This window comes from Castor canadensis, chromosome 3 (genome assembly GCF_047511655.1).
Source record: "Castor canadensis chromosome 3, mCasCan1.hap1v2, whole genome shotgun sequence".
In the NCBI taxonomy this organism is placed as follows: domain Eukaryota; kingdom Metazoa; phylum Chordata; class Mammalia; order Rodentia; family Castoridae; genus Castor; species Castor canadensis.
In genome coordinates this window covers 135,900,229-135,924,737 of record NC_133388.1, presented here as the reverse complement: position 1 = coordinate 135,924,737, position 24,509 = coordinate 135,900,229, and the positions used below count along the sequence as shown (strand labels likewise).

The 24,509-nt window shown below is 37.7% G+C and overlaps 1 protein-coding gene across 3 annotated transcripts in view; it reads right to left on the bottom strand.

Annotated features, from left to right (window-relative positions):
- The window catches only part of Kcnb2 (potassium voltage-gated channel subfamily B member 2), a 420,708-nt gene that overhangs the window by 246,277 nt on the left and 149,922 nt on the right, over nucleotides 1–24,509 (bottom strand). The gene's annotated exons all lie outside the window — the stretch shown is intronic.

The window sequence follows — 24,509 nt, the reverse complement described above, 5'->3', positions numbered from 1 at the left end:
TTTACCTTTTAAAGAGAGAAAAGATGACCAAAGCAATGTTATAAAATTTCCTCTTGCAAGCAGCTATTACTATTACTTATTGGTTGGTCTAGATTGATAATATATATTCACGCGGTACCCAATATGTAAAAATACATTTAGCAATGGATTATACTAATGAGTTAGTATCTAATATCCTCTATTTGTTCTATCTGGAAAGATTTGAGAACACTATTTTTTAATGTATGTCTACGTAGAAGTCTTCTTCTTTTAGAACATTTTGACCAAGTTTTTCCAAACACATGTAAAATTGTTATTTGAAAACTGTTTCTACATGGTAGATTTATTTTTGATCTTTAGAATGATTGCTTACACAGGTTTCTCTTCAAAATGCAAGAATAAACAAATAGAATAAATCCACACCATACCGCACCATATATAAATCCTGATATTTCTGAATACTGAGGTGGGCTCCAAATAAGAGAGACAAAGGGAAACAGATGTATTTGTGAGTGAACAGATGTGGCATGTCACACATGCAAACTTGCCAATTTGACTCTAAAAGTCAGTCTTCTTCCAGCCACCTTATGCAAATTAAAGGGCTTTGCATGCCTGCAAGGGGATATTTTAAGAGATGATCTTTGCAGAATACATAAACAAAAATTACATTAGGCTTCAAGTACTTCCATATCCTTTAATAGTTCATAATTTAGTTATGATGTAATTAATTATTCTTCTGCCTCTTGTGAAGATGATGGATGACATAAAAATACCCAAATTTAATCTTAGTTTTTTATATTCTTTCCCAATGTACATAAATAATTTGATGTTCAGGATAAACATTTTATATTATGATTGAAATAATAATCTAGTTGAATGCAAGTTTTCTAGTTATTCAGGAAAGGGAAAGCCAGAATATTGAACCATAATGCACAGTTTTGGTGTGAGGGGAAAATTCAATTTAGTGTGATATGCCAATTTTTTAGTAGGCAGAGTTGATATTTCTTTAATTGCAGGGGATGATAGAGACAAGGAACGTTCTCATCCTCCACTGATCTTCTCTTTCTGTCTTTCTTTTCCTCTCTAGGCATGATCAGTCTAAACTGAAACCCTGCAACTATTGAACAGGCTTCCTCAGTTAAGGTTAAACTGGTTAAATTTTAAGTCATTCCAAGAATATTTTAAAATATTATGAACTGCCTCTATGTTTCTGAGGCTGGGACCAATCCAAGGCCAAATGAGTGACATTTTGTACAGGAGTTATTGCTTTTTTTAGAATGTAGTTTGCTCTCTCCCTAGCTGTGGGGTGGATGTGCAAGTTGACAGACATTGGATTTATGCTCCCTATGTGACATGGTCTCTCAACAGTCCCAGAGAACCTTACACAAGGACATGGGAAGGACAAAGCATCACAAAAGCAGGTGTACTTTCAGACACAAGAAGTGCCATGGCAGTGCTTCAGCCAAAGGAGTGGTCTCCACTTTGTGCAGAGAATAGAGACAAATCCCGGGAGGAGAGTGCTGTGTGAAGCCCATGCTCCTCCCATCCCATCCACCTTTCCCATGTAAATGCAGGTGCACACACATCACCCACCATGTCTAGCTGTAACTGAAAATCAGACAGCTGCAAATGGAAGGAGGAAATGCAAAGGGCACTCAATTGTTCTTCATTTGTTCAAATTAGACCAGACAGCTAATAATGGTGACCAAAAGAAGGGTTGTCAGATGTTAATGATATCATAATATTATGATAATCACAATATTCTGTTTTTTCATTATCCAAAGCAAGCTACATAATTTCACCATTAGCAAAACTCTTAAAACAAAACGAAGCAAAATTAATGAGACACATGTCACCAGCAGTTATTATTTAACTTCAGATTTTTATATGACTTAGGCTTTATTCCTAGTGCACACTTTTTAGAAAGATATTAATATCTGTATATATTTAAATCCATTGAATAATAAAACCCCTAGCACTAATCTCCAAAGTAGAAATTAAAACCAGTAATATGGAACACAATTTCAGAAATAGAAAGCTGTTTTATATAATGTGATGTTACGTGTGTGAAACAGGATGATAGGCATGGGGACTACTTTGGTGTAAGCCTAGAGGTCAAGATCCATATGTCTCTGTATCCCAAAATATAATCCTCAGATACTGACATGATGTTAGACAAAAGACACTATAGAACTTTCTCACTAAATTTTATAGATAATAACAAAGTGTATTCCTCACTGAGAAACATGCCCATTCCTCCTACAAACCAAGGCTCTCTAGGATGGGGCAGACAGTGTTTTTTAAGCTATCTGTGGTAAAGGATCTGCTGTCCCATCCCACCTCCAGTTCTTTACAGATAATTTTGTCAAATGCAATAAATCTTAATTAATAGAGAAATGAATTAAAAACCCAAAGATGTATGAAATGTAAGACCCCACTTTTATAACTAGACTCAGCATAACTGTGATATATAAGTACTTATTCTCCATTTCTGTCTTTATCTCATTATGGAACACAGACAAACAACTAACTTAAAGTAGCACTGGACTAAAAGGTTAGGGATCTTTAATCATCTTATGTAGAAATATTAAAATTGCAGGAGCAAAAAGGCAGAGACAGAAATGAAATAGAACTGAGCATGTAAATGTTAATGAGAGGATGATGACATCATGACGATGAAGCTGTCTTTGAAATTCGCTGATGATCAACTTGAAAAGTCAAGAAACAACCAGGCTCTCTGTGAGCAGCACTGGGTTTGAGAATTTTGAAACTATCAAATGATTAGTGAGCTGCTGTACTTGTAGCTGCTGTGCACAATTAACCTGTGGCATCTAGAGGCTGGATAATATTGCAGCAAACAGATTAGTTCCTTATGCATGAATACAAACTATCAGTTACCTTCACTAAAATAATTATAAGGCTTACAACTTCTGAGCTTTCAGGACCTAAAACTGATTAGCAACTGGAAAGAGATTCCCATTGTGTCCCAAGACTTTTCTTTTTATAGCAACTTCAGCATTGGCTGTTATGAAAGGATTTAAGTTAACTGGTAATTTGGTCCAAGATGGTAATATATGTCTTCACAGCTATACTATTTCATTTTTATTTCATAAGAAAGTTAGGTGCTCCAGTAGGCATGGCTATGTCTGCTGCTTATGTTCAAACCACAATATTATAAGGAATGACAGGCACTGGGAAAGACAAAGCCTATGTTTTAAAATGTCAAGTTATATAAACACTTAATTCAAAAGGGAAACAGATTAAATGCCTCTTCGCCTGGGGGAGCTGAACCAGCCCATCATAAGAAAAGAGGCACCAACTCAACTTGACTCTCAGCTCCATCAGTGCAGAAAGTAAAGGGTCTGCCTGGATATTTCCAATATAGCAGGCATCCAGCTGCCTCAAGACTTCTGCACATTCTCTTGCCATCACTTTCAGGAGGATGGAACCAGAGACTTTTGCAAAGGAAAAATCAACCACCCTTTTCTAATTTTAAAATGTGACAGAACTTATGAGATCCTTCCTTTACCTACTCCATTCCAAGACTCTTTAAAAACATGGCCCTGCATGCTTCATGGGCATTTGAATTAAAGAAATAATCATCATATCCTTTTGAAACTTTAAAGAAATATAGTTGTATATTTGATGAGAACGAAATAAAATACACACATACATATTTTTATGGTAAATTGTTAAAAGTTCTATGAAAACCTGAAATTGGGAACTTCCAGAAAGGATGGTTTTGGTAGGACTTGGTTACTGTCCTCAAAAAGATTCAAGTCTAGTGGGAATGACAAGCCAAGAATCACAGAAAATGTCCCATACTATGAGAGGCACAGCTACATGTATGGGCCCATGTTGAAGGCAGAAAAATTTTTGAGAAATGATAGCACTTAATTTTGGCTTTATTCTTCTAAAGGAGGGATCCTCAACTGGTCTACAGACATTGAGATGATAGTTGATTTCATTGAGGACAGTTGTTAATGACAGCAATTTGCTGCTGAGGAGAGAAGAAAACAGCAATTATCAAATCAGATGGATGCTCTTATCAGGCAGGGCAACGTCTGACAAGCCCATGTTCATCAGAATCAAGATGCTCCACTCATGCTCGTTTCCGCACAGCAAATGATTCATGGGAGCAAGTGTCTTGAAATAAAATTCTTCCAGGTTTCAAAATCTCTGTCATGACATCCTATTATAGCTATACATATTTACAGTGTTAAGAAATTGGACATCTTTTTTTCATGACCAGAGAAAGCTTTTATGCACCCTTGCAAATGTAATGAGTAATTTCAGCAATAATAATATTTTTGTTTTAGCATAACAAATTTTTTATTTGGTTACCAAATAAAAAATAGTAAACAGAGCAGACTTTTTTAGAACAGATTTTATAGGTGAAAATGCAAAGCATAAGCCAGACTCACAACCAGATGAATTAATTTTTGAATTCTAAAGTTTATAGACAAAAATGAGAAATAACAAAAATGCCCATTAGCTGGCAAATGGTTAAACAAAATATTACATATTCAAATAATGGAATATTATTTGGTAGTAAGTGTTAGTACAGGATACAACATGGGTAATCTCAAAAACCTGAGTTAAGTGAGAGAACTCAAACATCAAAGTTCACATACTGTATTGTCCCATTTATAGAAATGCACAGAAGGAGCAAATCTACAGAGTCAGAAAACAGATTAGTGGCTGCTTGGGGTAGGGGTGATGTGGCAAGAGTAACTGCTAATCGGCAAGAGTTTTCTTTTTGGAATAATGGAAATATACTAAAATTAGGACATAGTAATGGTTGTACTATTCTGAAAACATATTAAAAAGTATTGACATGAACATTTGAATGGGTTAATCTTTTTTTTTCTTTTTCTATTGTGCTGGGTGGGGGTATATTGTAGCATTTACAAAGGTTCTTACAATGTATTAAATACATCTTACTTGAATTCTCCTCTTCCAATTCTATCCCCCATCCACTGATTCCTGGAACAGTTTCAACAGGTATCATTTTTGCATTTATATACATGTGTATTCATTGTTTGCACAATATTCATCCTCCTACCACTTTCCCTGCCACCTCCCCCTCCCATGGGTGCCAACCCCCCCTTCCATCCTCCTGTTCTCCGATTTTGTAGAAGAAAAAACATAAAAGATAAAACGAGAAACATGACGTTTTGCTAGTTTGAGATAAAGATAGCTACACAGGGAGTTTCTGTGTGTTGTTCCCATGCATATGTATATTACAGCTCCAATTGTTTCTCCTCTTTTCACTCCTCCCTAGTCTGCTTCTCATGGTGACCCCAGCCAGTTTAAAATTTCTCTATTCATTCTTGTACAGTGAGCACATCAACTTCATTCAAGTTTTTGGTTTCCTTCCCTTGCACTATCCCTCACTTGCACAGCCTCCCCTTAGTGTGACACATGTCCTGTAATATTGCTGCATTTGTTTTATGTCTACAATCCAAAAATGAGGGAGAATATGCAGCTTTTGGCTTTCTGAGCCTGGCTAACTTCATTTATGATGATATTCTCCAGTTCCATCTATTTACCCATGGATGACAAAATTTCATTCTTCTTTGTGGCTGAGTAAAATTCCATTGTGTATAAATACCACATTTTCTTAATCCATTTGTCAGTGGTGGGGCTTCTTGGCTGTTTCCATAACTTGGCTATTGTGAATAGTGCTGCAATAAACATGGGTGTGCAGGTGCCTTTGTTGTAACCTGAGTCACATTCGTTCAGGTATATCCCTAGGAATGGTATTGCTGGATCAGATGGCAGATCTATTTCTAGTTTTTTAAGAAGCCTCCATACTGTTTCCATAGTGGTTGTACTAGATTACATTCCTACCAGCAGTGTATGAGGATTCCTTTTTCCCCTGCATCCTCACCAACATTTGTTGTTGGTGGTGTTCTTGATTGTAGCTATTCAAACAGGAGTGAGATAGAATCTTAGTATGGTTTTGATTTGCATTTCCTATATGGCCAGGAATGGTGAGTATTTTTTAATGTGTTTTTTAGCCATTTAGATTTCCTCCTTTGAAAAAGTTCTGTTCAATTCAGTTGCCCATTTCTTTATTGGGTCATTGATTCTGGGGAGTTTAGTTTTTTCAGCTCCCTGTAGGTTCTGGTTATCAGTCCCTTGCCTGATGTATAACTAACAAAAATTTTCTCCCATTCCGTGGGTGGCCTCTTCAATTTAGAGACTATTGCTTTTGTTGTTCAAAAGTTATTTAATTTCATGTAGTTCCTTTTGTCGATCCTTTCTCTTAGTTGCTGAGCCACTTGAGTTCTACTGAGGAAGTCCTTGTCTATGCCTGTTGCTTCTAGTGTATTCCCTGCTTTTTCAGGTCTGATCTTAAGGTCCTTAATCTACTTTGAATTGATACTTGTACAGGGTGACAAACATGGATCTAGTTTCAGTTTTCTGCAGGCAGATATCCAGTATTCCCAGCAACAAGGGTGCCCACTTTCTCCTTGAAGAGAGGAGTTGAAGAGGCTGTCCTTTCTCCATTGTGTTTTTGGCACCTTGGTCAAAAATATGGTGGACGTAGCTGTGTGGATTCAAATCTGGGTCCTCTATTCTGTTCCACTGGTCTTCATACTTGTTTTGTGCCAGTACCATACTGTTTTTATTGTTATGGTCTATAGTATAGTTTGAAGTTGGGTATTGTGATACCTCCAGCATTACTCTTTTTGCTCAGTATTGCCTTGACTCTTCCTGGTCTTCTGTGTTTCCAAATGAACTTTAGAGTAGATTTTTCATTGTGATGAATGTCATTGGGATTTTAATGGAATTGCATTGAACATGTAGATTGCTTTTGGTAGTACAGCCATTTTTACTATGTTGATTCTACTAATCCATGAGCATGGAAGATCTTTCTACCTTCTATAATCTTCTTCAGTGGTTGGTAGTTTTCCTTATAGAGGTCATTTACATCCTTTGTTAAGGTTATTCCTAGGTATTTGATTTATTTTTGGAGGCTATTGTAAATGGAGTTGCTTTACTACATTATTTCTCAATCTGTTCATTGTTGGTGTACAGAAAAACTACTGATTTTGTAGCATGTTACTTTGCTTAAGCTGCTTATGGCATTTGGGAGTTATTTGGTGTAGTTTTTTGGATTTTTAGGTATAAGTTCATGTCATCTGTAAATAGGGATAGTTTGACTTCTTCTTTACCTATTTGTATTCCTTTTATTTCTTCTTCCTGTCTTATTACTCTGGCTAGGAATTCCAAGACTATGTTGAATAGGAGTGGGGAGAGTGGGCACCCTTGTCTCATTCCTTACTTTAGGGGAAATGGTTTCAGTTTTTCCCCATTAAGTATGATGTTGGCTATAAGTTTGTCATTTATAGTCTTTATAATGTTGAGGTACCTTCATTCTATTCCTAGTTTCATCAGAGCTTTTATCATGAAATGGTGTTGAGTTTTATCAAAGGCTTTTTCTACATCTATTGAGATGATCAAGTGGTTTTTGTCTTTGCTTCTATTGATGTGCTGTATAAATCTACATTTATAGATTTGCATATGTTGAACCACCCCTGCATCACTGGAATGAAGCTGACTTGGTCATGGTGAATGATCTTTCTGATATGTTGTTGGATTCGGTTTGCCATTATTTTATTGAGGATTTCTGCACTGATATTCATTAAGGAGATTGGCTTGTAGTTCTCTTTTTTTGGATGTGTCCTGTCAGTTTTGGGATGGGTGTAATACTGGCTTCATAGAATGAGTTAGGCAGTATTCCATCCTTTTCTATTTGATGGAAAAGTTTACGGAGTGTTGGTTTTAGTTCTTTAAAGGTCTGGTAGAATTCAGTGGAGAATCCATCAGGTCTTGGACTTTTCTTTTTGGAGAGACTTTTTATTGCTGCTTTAATTTCATTGTGTGTAATAGATCTGCTTACGTGGTTAATATCCTCTTTGTTCATATGGATGGTCATATGTATCTTGAAACTTGTCCATTTCTTTTAGATTTTCCAATTATTTGAATGTATGTTCTCAAAGTAGTCCCTGATGAATTTCTTTGGTGTTTGTTGTTATCTCCCCTTTTTAGTTTCTAATTTTATTAATTTGGGTCTTTTCCCTCCTAATGTTAGCCAGATTTGCCAGGGGCTTGTCAATCTTGTTTGTTTTTTCAAGGAATCAGCTTTTTGTTTCATTGATTCTTTGTAGTTTTTTGGTCTCTATTTCATTGACTTTGCCTTATTATTACCGTTTCTCTCTTTCTACTTGTTTTGGGTTTAGCTTGTTCTTGTTTTTCTAGGAGTTTGAGATGTAGCATTAGGTTGTTTATTTGAGATCTTTCTGTTTTTTAAATATATGCACTCATGGCTATAAACTTTCCTCTTAGGACTGCCTTTTCTGTATTCCATAGGTTTTGACAGGTTGTGTTTTCATTTTCATTAAATTCCAGGAACTTTTTGATTTCCTTCCTTATTTCTTCTATGACCCATAGATCGTTGAGCAATGTGTTGTTCAGCCTCCAATCGTTTGTGTATTTTCTTCTGCTGCTTTTGTTTTGAGTTCTAGTTTTATTGCATTGTGTTTAGACAGTATGCAGGGAGTTATTTCATTTTTCTTGTATTTGTTCAGACTTGATTTGTGCCCTAAGACATAATCTATTTTGGACAAAGTTCCATGGGCTGCTGAGAAGAATGTATATTGTGCTGTTGCAGGATGGAATGCTGTAGACATCTGTCAGTTCCACTAGATCTATAGTGTCATTTAGTTCTAGGATTTCTTTGTCTGGATGACGTATCTGTTGTTGATAGAGGGGTATTAAAGTCTCCCACTACCACTGTGTTGAGGTCTATATGTGGCTTTAAGTCCTTTAGTGTATGTTTAATGAAGTTGGGTGCATTGACATTGGTTGCATATAAGTTGATAATTGTTATTTTCTCTTGATGTATTGCTAGTTTTAGTTTTAGTATGAAATGACCTACTTTATCTCTTTTGAGTAATTTAAGTTTGAAGTCCACTTTATCTGATATAAGTCTCGCTACACATGCCTGTATTTGGGGGCCATTAGCTTGATAAATCATCTTCCAGCCTTCACCCTAAGCCAGTGTTTGTTTCTGTCAATAAAGTGGGTCTCTTGTAAACAACAGATTGTCAGGTCTTCCTTTTTAATACAGTTTGCCAAACTGTGTCTTTTGATGGGGGAGTTGAGTCCATTGACATTCAGTGTTAATATTGAGAGGTATATGGTGATTCCTGTCATTTAATTGTTTTTGTTTAAAGATTTCAGTGTGTGTGGCCAATTCATTGCTACTCTCTGAGTGCAAGTCTGTTCTTCTCATGAGGTTTAATACTTTTGTGGTTATGTTTGTTTTTGTCTTTTGTGTGTAGGATTCCTTTCAGAATCTCTGTACTGGTGGCTTGATGATCATATGCTGTTTTAGTTTCTGTTTATCATGGAAGACTATTCCTCCATCAAGTTTGAATGATAGTTTTGCTGTATAAAGTATCCTAGGACTGAAATTGTTTTCTTTCAGTGCTTGAAATACCTCACTCCATGGCCGTTTTCTTTTTAAGGTTTCAGTTGAGAAGTCTACTGTTATTTTGATGGGTTTACCTTTATATGTTATTTGTTTTTTCTCTTATAGTCTTCATTACTCTTTCTTTGTTCTCTCTGCTAGTTGTTTTAATGATAATTTGCCATGGAGAGGTTCTATTTTGGGTGACCCTGTTTGGTGTTCTGGAGGCTTCCTGTACCTGAATGGAGAATTCTTTCTTGAGAACTGGGAAATTTTCTGCTATTATTTTGATGAAGATATTACATATCCCTTGGCTTGTACCTCTTCTCCTTCTTCCATGTCCATGATTTGTAGGTTTGGTCTTTTGATGGAGTTGCTGAGTTCTTCTGATTTCCTTTTGCAGCTTTTGAGTCTTTTGTCTGAGAATTCTTCTGTTTCTTTTCTTTAATATCTATTTTGTCTTTAAGTCCCAAGATTCTGTCTTTCTCTTGTTTTAGTCTGCTGGAATGGCTTTCCCCTGTATTTTTAAATTTGATTTAAGGAACTTTTATTTCCAAGGTTTCTGTTTGATTTTTTTCTGAGGGTTCCATATCTTTGTTAAATGCCTCTTTCATATCTTGTGTTGTCTTCTTTCTTTCACATAGTCTCCTTTGATTCACTTTGGAGTTTGTCAAAGTCCTCTTTGAGTTCATTCAGCTGTTTCAGCGTCTTCTCAAGTTTTTTATTTGTGGTATCTTAATATTTCTTGAGTGCATCTTGTACTTTCTGATTAACTGTGTCTTGTAGTTTCTCCATGAGTTTCTCAGTGATCTTATCAATAATTTCCCCTTTGAGAGTTTTTTTTATGGGCATCACTGAGGCTCACTGGTGATATTTATCATTGTTCCACTGGGATCAGGAACTGGGTATTGATTTTCTTCATTTCCCACTGATTCCTCTATTGAATTTTTGGTCTTTTTCGGGATAGGATTTCTTGGCTTCCTTCTCCCCATGCTTCTATGATGTGTTTTGCTCATATGTTGTTGAGTAACTAATTGGGGATTTTAATCACCTGTTATCTTCCCTTTGACTCAATTATGTTATGACTGGCTAGGCTGATGTGCTATTTCTGATTCCCTGACTAGATGGTATAAATTAGCAGTAACAAATTCACTGATTCAATGCTGGACCAGTTATTTACAAAATATGTACTGAGCCCTTTGGTGATATTATTTATAAGCCATGGAGATTGAGGGGATAACGACTGTTTGGGTAGAGGTGGATACTTAGGTATTGAAAGAGTTGTTGGAGGAAGGGGCAGGAAGGGTGGATGAGATGAGCGGGGAAGGTGTGTGAGGCCTGGGGGTTCTAAGTACTATATCCCAAGTGTGTGTTGAGATGAAGTTCAGTCATTGTGGAAGAGGGTGCTGTTGTCAGGGCTGTTGAGGGATAGGAAGAATGGGGTAATGTGTAAAGTTGATATAATAGACTATTCAGTGGGTGGTGTGTTTTGAGGAGGTCAAGGTAGTAGGGGGGAGGGAGAAGGAGGAGAGAGAGGTGAAGACAGGGAAAGGAAAGGGGAGAAGATGGAAAGTTCAATGAATGTTCTGGACTTTTTCCTCTGATTTCATGTTTATTTTTTAAGGGGCTTTGGCCAAGACTGTCCCTTCATAAAGTTGGCATGTTGGGTTGTGTGGCAATGAGTATTGCTCTTCCTTATCAGACAGCTTTGGTGGGGCTCATCTCTGAGTGTTTGAGCCTGGGCTGCCTTAATGGAGTGGGGCCTCTGGAGCAAGTATGTTCTTAGAAGTGGTCCTGTGAGGGGTTGGTAAGTGAGCAATTGTTAGCCCCTTTCCCTCACAGGGTAAAGTCTGTGAGTTAGAAATGAGCTTTTCTCTTGGTGAAACTGTCAATTTCAGCTTGCTCCCTGTTTCTCCAAGGCAGTGCAGTGCCTGGCTTTCCCCACAGCAGCTGCAGAGTTGCCCCACCCCAACAAGGGCCTTTCTTAGCTCCGTGTTCTCCCCCTCTCCCCCCAGGCAGAGGGGAAATGGTCCCTCCTTGTATTTGGCCACCAGTTTAGTCCAGAGGGGGTGCAATTGGTTCCCCAGCTGTGCTAGAGTATGTGGTTCCCTCCGAAACAGTGTGTTGCACTCACCTGGCGGGTTAGCAGATTTGCTTGGTTGAAAATGGATCAGCTACAGGGCAGTATAGGCAGGCAGCAGACAGAGATTTTGTGTTCATTTGTGTTTCACGGATCCCAGTCTTCCCAGATGCTTGCAGCAGCTCTCTTCATGTGGTTCTCTACATTGAGTTATTGTTGGCAAGGCTGCAGACATACTAAGGTGAGAAAGATCTGTGCAGGTGGACATCAGTTGGAGGTTCTATGTCCACATGTATTATGTAGGGTCCAAGTATTCCCAGATGCTTGCAGGTCTCTGACATTCTCTGTGTTTTGTTTTAGCTTTACCAACCCAGGCAGGAGGGAATTAAGAGAGAGAGAAAAAGAAAAAGAAAAAAAAGCAGTGGATTGGCTGGGACTATCTGACCCTGCTCCCAGCTGTTCCCAGCTAGTGAACAGACAGGCAGGCTGGCAGCAGCTGCCTGACCCTGCACCAGGTTGTTATGTGCTTTATAAAGTTAGTTTAAGGTCAGTCAACGAATATTTTGTGCCCCTCTGTGTCAGTGGTATCTTGGTTGGCAGAAAAAGCAGTATTATCCGATCCTTGCTGCCACAAAAATCTGGAGTAATTGTTTGAAATTGTGCAGGTCAAGGTCCTGGGTCTATCATCTAACTGCCATCTTGATTTACTAGGTGAATCTTATGGTATGCAAATTTTATCTCACTTAAGTCCAATGTTAAGTAAAGTAAGGTAAAAAGCATATCAAAGTTCAGGAATCAGTTCATGCTGAGTGCAGTGCTTATCTAAGTGCATTCTACAAGTCCAGATGAAATGAATGATTGGCTGTTCCTTTGCACTACAATGATGGCTTTTGGAGGACAGGGACTCACTCTTTCTTAATCACTTTCTCCCCATATTGCCAAGCACAGTGCTTGTCACACAGCAGTTGTTCAATATTATGAATGAATATATTTATTGATGAGCAATTACAAAAATGAAATAAAATTTATAGTGTTGTATATCTCCCTAGATATTTATATCTTCAACCATAAATCTATACAGTTGTCAAAATACTAAAGTTATTTATAAACATAATGTACCACAAATTTAAAAAGTGAATAAATTTAACTTCCTCTTCCCAGGGTGGTTAAAAAAAAGTGATATATAGACAGGGTGAATTTGATCAAAACATATTGTATGCATATTTGTAAATTAATTTATGCTAGTAAAATTTTTTAAATAAAAAATTAAGGTATGTAGTATTAACAAATGATCTCATATACAAAAATTATTTAAAGATTCAAAAAAATCCTCCTCTCATTTTTTTTATTGTTGTGTGGGGTGGGGGTATGTTGTGGCAGTTACAAAATATTGAATACATCATACTTGAATTCAACTCCTTTCACATTCTCCTTTATCCCCCCCACCCCCAATTCCTGGAATAGTTTCAAGGGGTCTCATTTTTCCATTTACATATATGTGTACATAATATTTGCACTATATTCACCCTTCCATGCCCTTTCCCCACCTCCTCCCTCCTCCCACTGGTTCCAGCTCCCTATCAGGCAGGACCAGTTAGTTCCACCTTCTGTTCTCTGATTTTGTAAAAGAAAAAAATTGACATTTTTGTTTAAGATAGTTATACAGAGAATTTCTTTGTGGCATTTCCATGTATAGATGCATTATAACCTGAATTGGTTCATCTCTTCTATTTTTCTTCTTTCTACCTTAGTCCCCTTCTTATGGTGGTTTCAACAGGCTTAAAAATTCTATATTCTAAATGCCACATGTACCCCCATCCAGCACAACAATAAAGGGAAAAATATAAAAATAAAAATTAAAAAATTCTATATTCATTCTTGCATAGAGAGTACATCAACCATATTTACCTTCTTAACTTCCTTCTTTTACTCTCCCTCCTCGTATGTGACCTCCCCTTAGCCTGACCCTTTATTCATAATATTGTTCTCAGTTTTTAATTATAGTAAATAATAGTACCCTAATGTAGCTAATTCATTAATTTATCCAATGTTTATTCAAATACTTACTTTGCACTGAAATGTAAAATAAAATAAACATGGTTTCTGTACACAAGAAGTTTACGGGGTGGTGGGAACCTGGCAAATAATAAAGAATTAGAATAAAACATGGTGAATACTCTGAAGAAGATAGGTGCAGGATATTGTAGAGGTAGATGATTTCAACCAAGCCAACCCAAGAAGGATAAGCAAAAATTTGCAAAAGGATAGCTCAAGGAAGAAAGATGTTGTAGCTTCAGGAACAATAAAGATGCATGGAATTGCATGATGTTCTTGGAATAGTTGAATAGATTTTGGGGACTATGTCATTGAGTACACCTCAGAGATAAACAGGAAACAAGGCAGAAAGGAAGGCAGAAACCAGATCAGAAAGCTAAGGATCTTGAAAAGGGTCTTGGATTTTTTAAAACTAAAAGTTATAAGACCTATGAGGGATTGCAAGCTGGTGAATGACACTCAGATGGGTATTTTATAAAAATTATTTCTGCCTCAGTGTGGAGTACAGAAAAAATATGTATGCCTTATATCGAAGTTGCAAATACAGCAGTTGTATTAGTTACTTTGATCCTCACTGTGACAAAATATCTCACATAAACAAGCTAAGGGAAGATTTATTTTGGCTCACTATTTCAGATGGTTCACTCCATCATGGCGGGTAAGGCATGATGAATCAGCTTACATCATGGTAGAAAGGAACCAGAAAAATGGATAGGAAGGGGCCAGAGCAATAAACTAGCTGGCTTCCACCTCCTAAAGTTTCCCGAAGCTCCCAAAATAGCGCTACCAGCTGAAGACCAAGCATTTAACACATGAGTCTGTGGTAGATATTTCATATTCAAACCATAACAGCAGTGATCTCAGCCACTTCTCAGGGTCCTGCCTCTGGGGTTTCCAGATTTTAATACCATCTCCAGTACCCAGGGCTTCCTTGTTCCCTATACTTTCTCTTACAGACTCTGGCCTATCCTGCTCTCTGCAACCAAGACTTCTCCAGCTGTCCAGCACAGGAAGCCTGCTCCTTTTAAGGCCAAGTTAAATCCAGGTTCCAACAATAGCTGCTTGTCAGGCACCAGGGTGGCTCATTTCTGTGTCCTGTGACATGGGACATAAAGGTATCACATGTCTTATTTTCAAAGATATTCAAGCACAATGAATATACACTTAAAAATGAAGGACAGAAATGTAAAATAGCTCCTGTTAGAGGATGAGTGTTAGTGGGAGGGTGAATGGAGGAGGGAAAGGAGGGTGAATATGGTTGATGTGCTTTGTATACTTATATGAAAATAGAACAATGACACCTGTTGAAATCGTTTTAAGCTGGGTGATGAAGGAGAGTGATGGGGGGGACCCAACCAAGATACATTATAACCATACAGGGAAATGTCACAATGAAATCCTCTCTTGTACAACTAATACCTGCTAATAAAAATGTTTAACAAATAAAAATAAAAGGTATTCAAGTAAAGGCATGTGGATCAATGTCTCCATTTTCAGGGCTGTTACATCTTTCTAGAGTGTGATATTGTAGAACCACTCACTGCTTAAGGTCAAAATGAAATTACCAAAACAAAATTTCATATTGAAAGAAACAGTGAAGTCTTTAACTATCTGGAACAATAGACTTTGTGACCTTTGGCTTAATGGCATAATTACTTAGAGATGGTCTGTTTTTGTATTTTTATTGCTGTGGTTTTATTGTTTGTGAGTTCCATTGTTGCAGCTCCTCCCCACTGAGAAAATCACATGCCTACCCCAAGGCAGCACACTCGCTGAAATGACAAAGAATCAGTCTCCATAGACAGCTTTCTCACCACTCAGTGGGAGAGAAAGATGACAGGTCAAGCTTGAAAATAGGCTAAATTAAATTATGTTTTAGTGAGGAAAATTTTGTTATTGTTACACAGTCCATCTAAAATTTCCATGGGTTAGTGACAACAGAAGTAAGTAGTAAAAATGCTAATTCGGTCACAAAAAATGCTCATAAAGTCATGAGAATGTTTTTAAAGACCCTTATTGATTAACAGTTTTTAGAAATTGCACTGTTTTCAGGAACAGAATATTCCAATAATGTTGCTATCAGGAAGCAGCAACATCAACAGGTGAGGTGAATCACATTCATTCATTTCAAAGATTTACGAAGACATCATCAACTTCCTGTCAGTGAGGGAGGATGCTTTTTATTATTCTCAGTGGCATTCCCAAGTGACTTCACACAAAGCTTCCTGGGTAATTGAAGCTATGAGGTGAGCACTCAAACAGAGCAAGCAGATTTCTCAAGGGAATTCTACAGGAATTCTGTAGCTGTCTTATCCTCCTTATTCTTTGCCACTAAGAATGCAAAAAGACCATTGTCCTGGAGAGCAAAATAATCTGAAGAGGCTGTTTAGGACATACTTTTAATTCTAAGTATTGATCTGGGTAAACAGCATGTGGGTTTAATCTTTGTGCTTTGTGCCTCAGGGCTCTGTTTCAAACCTAAATCACCCAGGATATGTAAATCTACAACGTGGTAAACAGTCTCAGAAAATTTTTTATCAGCCAGTGACAAGAAACCATTTCTTAGAGGTCACTACAGAGCACTCAATGATATGCTGTGTCTGAGGTTAAGTTTGTTTTTAGGTTGTTTTCCACGCAGGCAAGATAATTTACTGACTGCTTTTTTTTGGATACCAGCTTACTACCCTGTAGTTTTGCTTCTCATTCTTTCAAGTTTCTTAGATAAGAAATCTCCAGAAAAGAATACCATATCCTGCTAACTTGGAAAAGTCCAAACTGACCTGATGAGATTAGTTGGAGTATAGTCTCAGTCTCAGGGTTTCTGTGGCTGAGACTATACTACAAGAAGCTCATCCTTCAGATGCCCTTGAAGGGATAGTATGAAAGGTCAAGGTCTTGACATATCAGTAAGTTGAGAAATTTTGTTTTTAAGTGGGAAAGATATAATCTTGTAGACAAAGCCTCAAGATAAAGAACTCTTCCTTTCTCATGCATCATTTCAAACATCTAGAATTTCTGTTCCCACAAACGTGCCCAGGTGACATGGCTCTCTTGCATCTGGACCTTCACAAACTCTGTTCCTTTGCCTTCTCTTTCTAGCCCTGCCTCAGCCCCTCTGCCACTCATCTTCAGGTCTCAGTTTCAACCTCCTATCTGCTGGATTACCTCTTTAACCTCTACATTTAATTAGGTGCTCTTGATACTCGTTCACAATGATAGAGGCCTGCTATTCCTCATTTTTTGGCCTGTAAACCAACTTTCTCTGTAGATAATGAACCAGACAGGAAGTATACTGGTCCCATTCAACATGGTAGCTCCAACACCTAGAACAAGATATAGCATATAGTAATAAATATTTGCTAATGAGTTCATTAAAATGCCCCAGGCTCTATGAACATATGTTGTACATAATGTTTTCAGAATGTGGAAGAAAAAAATAGCTGAAATTGTTGAAAACACCATAAGAATTTGTGGTGAGAATCATGAGTGATGTTTACCCATGTCAGTCATTCTTTTCTGGGATATAGATATACACACCAATATGGCCTGACACAGTTGGCTTTATGTGAGAAGATGTTTTTCCAACTTATAAGGAGGGCACAGTGTGTATTAAGACCAACCTTTGTGCCTTAGAATAGGAGTTGAGTCTCTCTGTACTTCAGAGAGAATGTTTCTTGCTTTTCTTGACATTAGTGAGATAATAGTTTTCATAGCTTGGAAATATCCCTTTTGTTTTTTGGTGATTCTGAGGATTGAACATGCTAAGCAAATGCTCAACCACTGAGCTACATTCCCATTCCTTGGTTTTTTTGAGACAGGGTCTGACTATGTGGCTCAGGCTGGCCTCAAACTTGCTATCTTCTTACCTCTATCTCCCAAGCGCTGGTATTACAGGTGCATACCACCATGTCTAGTGAAAAACCTCCTAAATATTTTTGAATAAATTATTTAAAGATGAAGGATTAATATTACAAAGGTATAAAGATGACTGTATTTATTCATAGGGTAGAAGCACAATAAAGGTAATATAAATTATGTTGGATGAACCTCATAAAATAAATTTGAATACATTTGTATTAATATCTTAGTAGAAGGTACACAGGTGCACTTAACAGCTTTCTCATTCTCACATTCTGAACACAAGTCTGCCAGTCAAGATCTTAACAAATTCTAAGCCTTCTAGTAATTCTTCCTTCCTTCTTTCCTATGTAATCTAAAAACAGGAAGGTGCACTAGACACTTGGTGACCATTCATGAATTCAACTCTCTTATTTTTTTAACTAGCATACAAAAGACACAAAACATTGCCAGCTCCCTGACCTCATGCCATTCTCTTTTCTAGCCATTTCTTCCACAGTGGTTACCACTATTCTGTTTTCTAATAACACAGATTAGTTTTGCTGGTTTTTGAATTTTACTTAAGTAAAGAACACACAGTATTAAATCCTTTGTGCCTGCTTTCTTTGCTCAATATTTTATGAGATTTACTTGTATTGTTTTTGTTATTCTCCTTTTAAATTAATTTGTAAACTGATAAACAAAACCATAAAATTATGCATATTTATGAAGAACAATGTGATGTTTCAATATATGTATATACTATGTAATGCTTAAATCAGGCTTAAATATCCATAACCTCAAACATTTATCATTTTTTATGGTGGAAATATTCAAAATCCTTTCTTTTAGCTTTGTGAAATATATAATACATTAGCTTTATCTATAGTCACTCTGAAACAGGAGGTTTGAACCAAAGGCCCAAACTCCTAGGATTCCACATGGAAAGTCCAGTCACTTGCCCCTAAATGCCAAATAAAGAGGCATGGTGAAGGCAGAGAAAGACTTATTACATGGCTTGGGACATGCTGTAGGAAGAGGCAGAGTAAGCACATCTTCAGCCGTCTTTGGGGTGTAGACATGAGCTATATATTTAAATAGACAAAGAAGTGGGGGCAAGGGACAAAAGATATGCATAGCTAGAACAGACCCAGTCACAGGTGTGGCCTGGTTGGTCATTATCTCAGTTCTTGTTCTGGGAGAGGTTCCCAAGTTGTTATGGAGCCAGGCAGGTGGTCCATCCAAAGGAGGGTTTACTGTTGGGGGTAGTTTTGGTCCCTTATTTTGAAGATGTTATCAACTACTGTCCTTCCCTGATTCCGAGGTGGTTGCAAAGTGACTACAGAAAGAATAGCTCAGAGCAAAGACAGATATAAAATGGAGGACAGGTACCATGCTTTCCTCATGCTATTAATTAATTCATGGGCCTGAGGAAGGAGTCCATGTTTTTCAGCAAAAGCATATGGAGCATCTCTTACAACCCAACTGTGTGAATAGCACATCAGAACTTCTTGCCCCATCTATGAATCTGGTGTCCATTGATCAACCTCTCTCCATCCCTTCTTTCCCCCTACTAGTTTGTTTCAACTCTTGGTTAGTGATCAAATACTCTTTAAATTTCGCATATTCAAGAGCTCCACATGGCTCTAAGATGTACTGTACCAGTGCTTTTTTATTTAAGGAAAAGGAGTTAATTTAAATTTTTATAGATTTATCAAGCCTACTTGAGAGTAAGTAGAGATAAGGCAGGATCAGATCACCTTTCTTCTTCCCTCAGATCCTGTTTTATTTCTTCTACTTCTTAAATACTGTGATTCACAAGGATTTTATTGCTGCTCCTTTATACTTTCCCACTTTCTTCCTGGGTAATTGTGCTTGGCTCAAGGGCTAGAACTACCACCTATATACACTGGTGACTGCTAAATTTCTAACTCTGATTTCTTAGCTGGTCTTCAGATTCTTATCTACCACTGACTCCTAGGCTAACACCATTTGAATATCTTAGGGGGGAAACCAAATCAACATGCCGAAAGTAGAACATCTTATTTTGTATTTCATCTTTTAGTGAACTTTTTGATCCAGCAAGAAACTGGAAGCTATTCAGAATTCTAATGCTTCTCCATGTCTTATGGTAAATCAGGCACCAGATCCTTTACGTCTTAGGTATCTCTAGAATGTGTCCCCTTCTAATTTCACTGATGGAATTAGATCACTCCTTGCCATTTCTCCTAACTGATGATCTCAATCCTCCTCTTGCCTTCTAATCTGTCTACTGCTTGACCAGCAGAATAAATTTTAAAAATAATCTTTTGATGGTACATACTCATAGGGTAAAGTACAAACCAATATACCACCTAAAGACATCTATGATCTGGCTCCTTGCAGCCTTTCCAACCTCATCTTCCATGACTTTTCAACATGTCAATTCCCTCTTACTTCTTAATAGCTCTTCACCTCTGTGCTCTTCTGATACCCTGTCCAGAACTCTATTGTATGCTGAACAGCACCTCATCTAGTATCTTCTGTAGTGGGTATCTTCTCTTTTTTGCCTGTGTAGTGTTTGTTCTCTTTTGGTAGAAAACCTTTGGGCTCCTCAGACTTCTTTGGAGGGCCTATCAATCAAGGTGCCCTGCTCTTCCTGATGAAGGGGTATGCTCCTGACCTCAGCCAGGTCAATCATAGGATCTAGAAGAATGACCACAAATGGATAAGAGCTAGAGCTGATTCACTTCAGCAACAATGCCTTGGTGAGATCATCCATTAATTTCCTTCTATCTACATCTAAGGCAGCCCTAAAACTTAGTTCTTCTTTAGATCTTTTAAAAAAATTTAGTTGTTTGTAACACCCCCTCTACCACTACCAACTAGAACTGCTAGCTGATAAAACTCCTTGGAAAATGAATTTTATTTTTCTTTCCATACTGGCCTGGCATAGTGCCTAAAAGTCAATAAACATTTACTGATTGACTGACTGACTGAATAAATGGTTCCATGCATGAATAATCAAAACCCTTGAGGGGAATAAGGAAAAAAGTGTCAGAAGCAATGGGCAGGACAGGGCCAACAGTGTTCAATGGTGATGGCAGGGTATTGGATCTATTTGCATCTCTTTATATCCCTACTGGGGTTTGAACTCGGGGTTTCACAGTTGCTAGGCAGGCACTCTACTACTTGTATCATACCTCCGGCCCTCTTTGCCTCCCTACTTGTTTCCTTCATATTTCCCAGCATTACAAAAGAATGACTAAGAGCTTTTTCATCATCACCAGGACCCATCTTACTATTCATTAGCCTAGACCACATGATTCTTTTGATGCTTTCTCCATGTTGCAGAGTATGGCTAACACAATAAGCATGAAACAACAATAACTTTTTCTAGTGATTGAAGCAATCATACCTCAATGATGGCATTTTATCGAAATTTCAAGGGACCATTAGAATTCAACTTTAGTGACAATGACTACCTGGTCAGTTGCACTGAGAAAGACTGTGAGGCTCAGTTAGAAGGCAACACAGTGACCAAAATCAAATGTATAGATGTTCCAGTTTCTCAGATTTATTAGAATTGACTCTAGAGATTACCAAAATTCCTGTGTGAACACAGTGCTATTAATACTGTAATTACTAACTCCTTTATAATACTAGTCAGCAGTATTCTTAAATTCTAGAGGACATAGTTCAATCATTAATATCTGTAATTTAGAAAAGTATAAGATATTTTTCCTTGGTCTATAACCACCCATGGGTCATACTGAGCTCTTCAGGAGACTGTGCCAACTATATCAGGTAGGGTAACCACACTCCAGAGGACATTTATTATGGGATCAATCCAAGATTTGAAAAGCTAAGCCTTAGTTATTCTCTAAAGGGAATTAAGTTTCAAATATAAAATCATACAATCAGACAAGCAAATATTAACATGTTATCATAGGAAAACTAAGCATACATTTCTAGGAAGTAAGGACACTGACCCTTCTTGTTATGGACTGTGAAGCCTTAATGTCTGGGTTGACTGTGCAGAGCTAAAGACTTGAAAATGTAATTTTAACCCCAACACACAGATTGTTTTCAAAAGAATGATCATTGAAGGATGTAGGCATGTTAAATCATATATTTCTTAGTTTTCCCTTCAGAAAAACTTCCTGGCATGCTAAACGTTGTGTAGCTATGCCAAAGCTCTAGGAGAAGATGCAGCCCTGAACTCATGCCTTTATGCAATGTGGGAAAGCATCCATCTTCCATGAGCTGCTTATTTGACTTTTCAAGGTACAGCTTGTGTCTTTTTTGACAAGCTGAGAATGAATGAACAGCTGCAGGATGGCTGCGGGGCAGCAGAGAAAGTTTTGGGTAGACTTCACTCCAGGCGCTGAAATTTGGTGTCAAGAGTCACAGAAAAAGTACAGAATTGCTGGAGACTTCTGGAAAGCAGCAACAAACAATATCCCTCACATCAATGAAGAGAGGGTTACATTTGCAGCAGGAGCAAATGTAGGAATCATTGCTTTGTCCTGAGCACCAACACTGTTCTCAGCAAAGAGGCAGTGAAAAACATTTCCATGTGAAGGAGACCATTGCCTCTGTCATTTTCCAACAAGCCCCTGCTAGCACAGAGCACAGCAGCTTGTCTTGTAACTAGAAGAGCAAAAAGGCTTCCAGAAAAACTCAACCTACCTGATCCAAATCAACATACATACCGTGGGAACTCAGAGGAATTCACTTACACCTAGGAGCTACTCAAAGCCACAAGATAGACTTGGTCCATGGACATAGTTTTCTTTTGAGGATTAGAGGCAAAATTTCTTCAAAAGTAAACACAAATGCTTTTCACTTGGGATTGGAGCATGCGAATAAATGTGGTCATTGGTTCCTTCAGCTAGCAATGCTACATTTTATATAGAACCACAAAATATCACTACAGGGCTGTGTTCCTGTCCTAAAAATTGCTAGAGGTTGTTATCTATCTCATTACTCATTAGTATGACTATGGCGTCTCATAGCCAGGAGGTAGTTCCCAAATCCATGCTCATTTCTACCGTGCGATAATGTCTCATTGCCTCACCTGTGGACTATGGGGACAGCCTCAGTCCTTCTATACTAGTTGCTTTGTTCTACAGAATCCCACTCAGGACTCCCTACTTGGTTTTCGGAAGATGCTACTCAATCGTGCCACTTTCTGGATCAAAGCCTCCCATAAGCTCCCTTTGGCTGCACTATTGCTTTTACCTAATGAATTCCCCAATTCATCACTCTGGGATTCAAGGCCAAGTGAGATGTAGCATTCCTTCATTATCTGACCTCTTACTTTTCTGATGCCACCTCCCAGATCTCCTGCACACTGAGGTCCTCCATCCCATAACCCACTGGTTTCTTCTGTTATGGTTTTATTCATGTCCTTCATTTGTAAATTCTTCCTTTAGGGTTCTTCTTACTGTTCATTCCCTGGAGGACAGGTTGGGAAAACCCCTAAATTAATTAGAACTGGAACTATGTTATACTGCTGTAGAAATTCAGGTAATTAAAATCTTATTAAGCATTCAGTACTATTAAACTAAATCTTGTGCCAAGATAGGTGACACCACAGAGAAACTTGGGTATAATATGAGCCTTCAGGATGCTAGCTGCGTTATTGATCTTGGCTTAATAGAACAAAATGAATAAAACAGGATCCATTACACAGTGATGCATCATTCCATTAGAGATGAGGATTGGATCAGACAGGAAGTTATTGGCTGCCAAAAGTAGCTGCATGATCAGAGAACAGCCTTTGTAGGCAGTGGGTTTGGGTCAATAGTTGCCGGAGTCATGTCTAACAAGAACGGTCAATTCTGCTGTTCTCCAGAGATCGTGCAGTAAATCCCACACAAGGGATTTAAACTAAAGCCAGGTTTGAGGGGTTACTCAAAGCCACAAGATAAACATAGTCCATAGTTTACCTGTGAGGACTGGGGGCAAAATGTAAGTAATTTATCTGAAAATATCTCATACTATTTTATGTCAAAACAAAAAAATTAGAGGGGTTGGGGGTAGAGGTGGAGGTGGAGCTCAGTGGTAGATCATTTTCCTAGCATGCATGAAGCCCTAGATTCAGTCCCCAGTACAAATCAATGAAACAAACAACATTCCGAAAAAATCCATAAGGTTATTATGCTGTAGAATGGAAAATTCCATGATTTTTATCAAGAAAATACAAAGCACTTTGGGATTTGCTGTTGATTCTTTTGGTTTGCAAAAGCTAGACCCTTGGGAATGCATGTTGCTCTCCTCTGATATTTCAGTAGGAAAGCTTGAGAAATGACGATGTAATGTGCTCAAAGATATGGAATTTAGTTATCATGTGATAAAAGATTCTTGCCAAACGTGAAGAACATGAACCATTAATCAATAGGGAAAGAAGAAAAGTTGACACTTGCCTTCTGTGATCCTGTATGCAAATAACATTGTTCATGCTGTTCCTTAAAAGTTGGACGTTCCTTCGTTCCTTTTACTGCTTTAGCTCATTTAACTAAGGTTTCACCATGTACTTTGGATCTTTCCAAACATGATTTCACTATTATATTTTGGAAGATGTGCAACTGACATCTTCAAAAAAACAAACCTGCTATGGAACAAGGTCATAGCAGAATCAATTTGGGTCAAGATTATAGCTCAAGACTAAAAATCCAAGGTCTAAAAACTAACTAACATTTATTCATTCAAAATAAGTGCTGAGTATTATTCATCTAGATACCAGGAAAATAAAGACTTAAAAAATTCCTCAAAGGGTATCACCATAAGAATCTGCACAAAGGACACTGGGCAGGATTCTAGGTGGGATAAAAAGAGCAAAGGTTTACAGAAAGGTGCATAATTGGGCAGGAAAGGCATGCCACAGTGCTGATAAGTACAGAAATGTTAAGCTGTCCATGGCAATCTAAACTTATCAACCCAACCCTGGATCATTCAGTTATTCACTCAACTCAAATTTGTGTTTCAGGATCTGTTTCAATGGCTCTTGTTACAAATACCCTGTTTTGTAAATCTGTTTTTTTTTTTTTTTGATAAAATATGGTAAGCAGGACTGAGAATCGAGAATGG